Genomic DNA, 7,599 nt, shown 5'->3' with positions numbered 1-7,599 from the left:
TAAAAGACAGGCTACTTTGTCTCGTACGAGTGCTGAGGCCGAATATCGTGGCGTTGCTAATGTTGTTGCTGAAACGACTTCCATCCGCAACCTTCTTCTCGAGCTCCATTGTCCCATGTCCAAAGCCACGGTCGTTTATTGCGATAATATCAGTGCTGTCTACATGTTTCATAATCCTGTGCAGCATCAACGCACCAAGCATGTCGAGATGGACATCCATTTTGTGCGTGAGAAGGTTGCTCTTGGCCTCATTCGGGTGCTCCATGTCCCTTCCTCCTCTCAGTTTGCGGATATCTTCACCAAAGGTCTCCCACAACCTTTATTTGTTGATTTTCGCTCCAGTTTGAGCATCCGTCCTCCTACTGCTCCAACTGAGGGGGTGTATTAGAGTAAATATATGTAAATATATATGTTCCATTCCTAGTATTATGTAAATATGGTAACTAGGTTATATTGTACCTTTGTACTCTTCATATATATTGTGAATAACATTACAGAGCCTCCTTAGGGGAGTATTCACTTATCTTACACCAACAATAACTATAATATAGTGAGCAACTAAGCAACATAAACTAAAGCGACCAACTCGATAAATGGATGCATATAGTGAAGCATGACTCTTCTACATCCATCCTTTTTTGTCATTCTCTCTCTAGATTAGGTTAAGTTAATTGTGTTTTAATGGTGATTATGTGATTTTGTGGTTTCAGTGATATGCACTTTTGCAATCAACCAGTGGAGAAAATTTGAGAGCAAAAGAGTTGAACAAAATGGGAATGAATTGCTTGCTTCGCTGTCAATTTCAGTTCAGAAAGAACTCAAATGAATTTGTCTTTAAGTTGTTTTTATGCGATTGTTGTAATTTTCTTTGTTTTTGTCAAGAGATTGATAGTGGAGTTTTGTGTGTATTATGGAATTTTAAGTGTTTCCAAATGATTCGAAATTGTTTCACAGGTTGTAAGTTATAGGATTATTTGATGAATATGAGATTGTAATTTTCTCTCTTTTCTTCCTATATTGATAATTTGATTTGCATGTTATTATAATACTAGTTGTTGAGGAGAGAGAAAGTAACTTATTCATGGTGGTGGTGGTGTGCAGCAGTGTTCATTTACATAATTTGTGCTCATTCAAGTTTGCTCATTTTCTTAAATGAGTATTTGTGCTCATTCAAGTTTGCTCATTTTCTTAAATGAGTATTTGTGCTCATTCAAGTTTGCTCATTTTCTTAAATGAGTATTTGTGCTCATTCAAGTTTTGCTCATTTTCTTAAATGAGTAGAAATACTTACTCATCTACTCATTTTACTCATTTGCTCATTTGATCATTTGCTCATTTTGCTCATTTGCTCATTTGCTCATTTGACGAAAATAGCCTTGGGTGTACCATGAGCATGGTACACCCAGATTTACTATAAAGATTCCCAGGAAGGGTAATGATTGAGGAAAATCTCAAAATCTTAATAGATAAGTATTTATATTAAATGAAGGTTAAAAAGTCTTTTAAAAAAGGAACACCATAACTCCTCCCTGGACTTACTTACATAGATGCCTAATCATATGATCATATTCAAAGGTCACTTAAATACGATTTTTAATTTTGTTCAGACTCAATTCATTTCTAAAATATGAACAAAGACCAATTCTAGCCAAGCTCCAGTTCGAATTAGTAAAAGCTTAAACTCGATTACACCCCCTAAGTTTAGGTTCTCTATTGTTTAGAGAAATAAAACCTCAGTCTACGATTTATTGTAATCCTTCCCTCCGAAGCAAAATTAACGAGTGACTGCTGAATTGGTTAAAGGGGGTCGATGGTTTTCTAGAGGGGTACGAATGGAGAAGACAAATCTTCTTCGCTTTCAAGCAAATATTTAAAATTAAACATGAACAAATGGTGACTGATAATCATTTATTAACCAACTAACTTAGGCTATGTTCAGTTCACCTGAAATTTTCTGATCTGAACTTATCTGATCTGATCTGATCTGATCTGAACTTATTTTTTCTGATCTGATCTGATCTGAACTTATTTTTTCTGATCTATCTGATCTGATCTGATCTGATCTGATCTGATCTGATCTGATCTGATCTGATCTGATCTGAACTGATCTGAACTTATTTTTCAACAAGATCTTATCTTTTATAAAATATATTATTACTATTATATTATTACTTTGTAAATCATTATTATGCAATACATTATAAGATCTTCTTTATAGTGTTACTATTATTATCATTTTATTTCTATTACAACTTTTATACAACTTTTATTATTAATAATAATTATTATTATTATCATTATTATTAGAACAACAATCATATATTATTATTAATTACTAAAAATAATTATATAACTCAAGTCATTATTTTATAAGAGCCTTATACAATGTTTCACACTTTCCCTTAAAAAAAAGTTTCACACTTGAGAAGTCGGCAAACTGAACTCTTTTTTTTTCCATATAAAATAGAACAAGATATACAAACAACTATGATTGAGCAAAAAATAAATAAATATCGTGCAACTTCAAATAGCTAGAGAGATTTGGAATTCGGTAAGAAGAGGTATACCGAATCTAAATTTAATTTGTATGTCACACTTAGCTTATTTTGAAATGTAATCCGAAATTAGTAGTTTCGTTGTCATGAATTTGAGATATCATATTTTATATATTTCTTATTTTTGCGTCAATCTTATGTTCTTAACATGTGGCTTTTAATTTTCTATTATTTAATAACAACAAAATAACTTAATATAATAATAGCAATGACATTTATAATGGTAACAACAACATTAATAATAATTACCAATATTAATAATTAATAAGTACAACAACAACAACAATAATAATTCTTTTGAACAAATGTACTAGTAAATAATAATACCCCTTTGTATTTTTTTATCTTTGTCACTTAGAATCTTGACACTATTCACAATTTGAGATAATCTTTTAGATTTTTCTTAATATATAAGAAAAAAATATAGTCATGTGGGGTCTTGTTTGATTCGTCTCAATGAGTACTTTATTAATATTCAATTATTATAATTTTTATTAATATGTAGTGAAAGATATTTAATAATAATAAGTTTTTAAATATAAGCATGATATGATCTGAACTGAACTGATCTGATCTGATCTGATCTGGTCTGATCTGATCTGATCTGATCTGATCTGAACTTATTTTTTTGATCTGATCTGATCTGAACTTATTTTTTCTGATCTGATCTGATCTGATCTGATCTGATCTGATTAGATCTGAAATAAGCAAAAATAAGGTGAACTGAACATAGCCTTACACTACCGCCAGCCTCACATTCCCTTGGTCAATAACACGTGGTTGGTTGAATATACATACAACAATCGAGTAAATATTGTCCCTTCATCAAGCCTCAAGTCTCAACTACTTATGATCCATGTTGACTTGACATGCTAGAACAAAACAAAGTTGCACACATCATGTGGCAGGATCAAGCAATAAGCTCTAGTGAAGTGTGTGGTTTCCCAACCGTTTCATCATAGCATTATGCATTATACATTATACATGTACTTCCTCAATTCTTTTCCTATTATAACAATTGATTTTTCATGTTTGTCAATGCACAACTTTAACTATTTCTATCTTTAATTAATTTTTAGTAAAAACTATATAAATTGATACTTTGAAAGTATATATCAGAACGAACCTGACAAAACTTACAAGTAATAGTAAAAGAGCGGTAGGAAAACAGTGTAAAAACCCATTTATTGCAATAGAAAATGAACGAAGGAAGCCTAACACAAGGGTCCTCGAAGAAGTACATGCATGAATCTCACAAGTATGACAAGTTACAACGCGTATCATATCATACAAGCGCTCCTATGCAATGATTGTGCTTTGTGTATACAATAAGTGAACACCACACGAAAAACTACCAGTGGCGGAGCCAGGATTCTCAAAGTGGGGGGACAAAATTCGACCGTCAAGCATTCGGAATTTTTTTTAAGAAAAAAACGATACAACACAAATTGTTTAATACTTGATATTTTTCATTCAAAATTCCAAAATTTGCAAACTAACAATTTCCTATAATATTGATAAACATTAATCAATTATATATCAAAATATTCCTCTTCAAACCAAACTATTCAATATTTCGATTATAAATCAACTCATATTTATAATTTCCTAATTAGAAATTCCAAATTGCAAACTACCAATTTCCTAAATCTTGAGTTCATGACCAATTACAAACCAACAACAAATCAATTTATCAATCAACAACCATACATCCACAATCACAGATTAACATTTCACAAATCACAAGTATTATAACTCAGTAATTCACAACCAAATAATGTAAATTGTAAATATTACCTTTTAAAAAAAAACTAAAACTAAAACTTAGGGTTAAGAAAACTTACTGACTGACTGAATTGGGCGTCTCAGGAGGTCACGACGGCGAATGGACGCGGGCGGTGGGGGTGGGGGCGTCGCTTCGTCTCCTGACTCCGTCGTGGCGTCACTTCCTCTTCGTCTCCTTACTCCGTCGCATTCTCGCCACTGCTCGCAGTGTCGCTTCCTCTTCCTGACTTCGCAACCGCTCGTCGGCGGCGGCTCCGACGAATGCGAATGTGCGGTCGACGTCGCCGTTCGTCGTCCCTCCTTCGTATGCGTCGCTTCCTCTTCATCTCCTACTCCGTCGCATTCTCGCCACTGCTCGCAGCGTCACTTTCTCTTGCTGACTTCGCAACCGCTCATTGTCGTCGGCTCCGACGAATGCGAATGTGCGGTCGACGTCGCCGGTCGTCATCCCTCCTTCGCGAGTTTAGGGTTTCTCGCTCTCAATCTTTCTTCCTCAGTCTCTCTCTTCAGCGTTTTTTCAGAATGTTCACGCGTATGACGCGTTTGCTCACTGCAAGGGCTGAGCGTGTTTCTTTTCGATTTTTTTTCTTTTTTTTTTTTAAGAAATAATTTTTTAAAAGTGGGGGGACATCTGTCCCCTTGTCCCCCTGCTGGCTCCGCCACTGAAAACTACACGTACCAGCAGTTGACAAGCATAAATCCTCTGTTATTCAGACCAGTGCATGAGCGCAAAGGTCCTATGCTCTCGCAGTGTGTATATGAGCAGCTCTTGCACTTAAAAATGTACATGTTGCAATAACACAACAGTATATTTTAACAAGTCCTGTACTTCAGGATATCCTCTCTCAATTCACAGAATTTGGATCCCATAAACCTTTCTTGGAGAAGCTGGGCTAGAAGAATGATAGCTCAACTCCTTTTCACAAATTTGTACATAAGAAATTTCTTACAATTGCACAATATTGGACCATATATAGAGCAAATAAACAATACTACTAATGGCCTCTAGTTATCAAAAAAAAAAAAAAAACCAATGGACTCCAAAAACGACCATTAGATAAAAGTACAATTATAGATTTACCTTCTTTGACTCCAAAAGCACAAGTTTAATTCGTTATTATAAGCTATAATTCTGACTCTAAAACAAGTATCGTTATTATAAGTTATAACAACTCAGTTTGGAATTCTCCCCTTTACTCGTCTGGATTCCTCCCCTTCTCCCCAAATAAATCAACTTAATGATAAGAAAGCCTAACACTTGTGACTTTCTGCAGAATGATACACTAGGAAGCGTTTCCTTCCAGAAATCTTAAACAGAAACTTAAGTATGAGGTGTAGAGTCTACAACCCTAGGATTCAGTCACCAATCAAGCATCAGGAATTTAGCAGATGGCAGCATTCATACAGCAGTTTACAGGTAGGGTAGCTCAAATGATAGTTATCGTGCGATCTTAGAAAGTTGAACCTGAGATCGAGTCTCGCCAAGGGGGACGGTGTAAGAGAGAGCATTAACCCAAAAGATGTAGTTTTTATTTTGAGATAGATACCCAGCTTACCATCCAAAACAAGCCTACGGAGGTTCAGTAACTTCACTATTTGTGCCCCACTAGTTGGTGAATAGGTACAAAGGAGATGAGACAAGTTTTGGACCCAAAGATTTTTACACTCCACTAGAAACTTTTTTTCTTGACAAACAAATCTTGTTCCCTTTGCTATTCCAATTGGATTTGGATTTCAAAGGTTCGACGATTACACATGTCATAACTTCTCAATTAGAGAAAGTTAGGTTGGTAGGAACGCTTTTAGGAAAAGTAGTTTTCCATTTTCCTTTGTTTGGGTTGTAAAAGGTGGAATACAAGGTTTTCCCAAGGGTAGGATTAGTTCTCCGAAAGATTGATAAAGTTTTCCTTTCAAAGAAAGGCATGCCACAGGCCCACTTTTTCCCCCCCTGTTCTTCCATCCATCATCTCCCCCTCTATATTCATGTTCCTTACACTCCTAACATTTATGGAACCAAAGTACCAAACAAAGGAAAATAACCTCCCTCTCTCCCCTCCCCTCCCCTCCCCCCCAATTAAAAGCAAACAGTTCAGTGAAACATCAACAATCACATCAATGCATCCTCTAGACATTCACTGGCCTAGGTATCCACCAAACGCCAAAACCCCTATGAAAACCATTTATAATGTCCATAATCTCGTAATTACCATCACCATCACCAACAAAATATCTGTTCAATTCCAGCATAATCATTGTACTTCTATATTTATTTAAGCCACAGGAAACTTACGAATCAAACAGCTAATTTACTCATGTGGTCCTGTAAGCCTTTCAACATAACAGATGATTCCTTATCTGATAAAAATCTCTAACCTGCATTGCATTAACAGTGGACACAACCTGGACCATATCGTTCCTCTGAGGTTAAAACAAGCTACATATATTACTCCATCTTTCCATGGCAATATGTGTTCGGTTCTGAATCTTATAGTAAAGGATAAATCTGTATATGCCCGTTCGCCAGTTGCTGTGTTACTTTGCAATTTACATGAACTTCCTTTCTGACAATATAGATTCACCGGAAACCTAGACAACAATTGGGTACTTTTTGGCAACGTAATAAACAGCTGTGATCCTTCATATATAGGAACAAATCCAATAGTAACTAAGATGCCAATTATAAGATGAATGGTGTGTCTGTGTGTGTATACCTAGAGTGCACTTGCATGGTCTTGTAACATTACATATGATACTAGTGTTATCATAGTGACCATAATGGCAAATTTCCTACCACCTAGGCAAGATATGATAGCCAATATCATTGAATGGCAAAATTTAACCAATAACCTAAAAGACAAAAAGAAGAAAGGCCAATGCATATAAGGTGGTGCAAAAAAAGTACTCTGAAGTCTAACCCCCATACTTTATTTGTCTGTTTGCTTGTCACTGGAAGAACGTTCCAATCAATGATGTTGGAATGTCATTTCTCCACCTCAGCATAGTTTAGATAGAAATCAGTTAATCCACGAAAAAGTAGTTCGCCAGGAGACGCAAGATGGTGATAATTAGTTTCTTCACAAGAAAATAATCTTAAGGTTGGTTGCCCAGGAGAAAATCACCATGAGTCTACACTAAAACATAATTTTATTATTGCTTCCTCACTGGGGCACACCAAAGACGTAGATATGAGTCCGTCTCTGAGAGGGGACAACAAGCTACAATATGAATGCCATCTTCTGATATTTCTGGCATATATAAG

This window comes from Beta vulgaris, chromosome 8, assembly GCF_026745355.1.
Source record: "Beta vulgaris subsp. vulgaris cultivar EL10 chromosome 8, EL10.2, whole genome shotgun sequence".
In the NCBI taxonomy this organism is placed as follows: domain Eukaryota; kingdom Viridiplantae; phylum Streptophyta; class Magnoliopsida; order Caryophyllales; family Amaranthaceae; genus Beta; species Beta vulgaris.
This window is presented reverse-complemented; position numbering follows the sequence as displayed.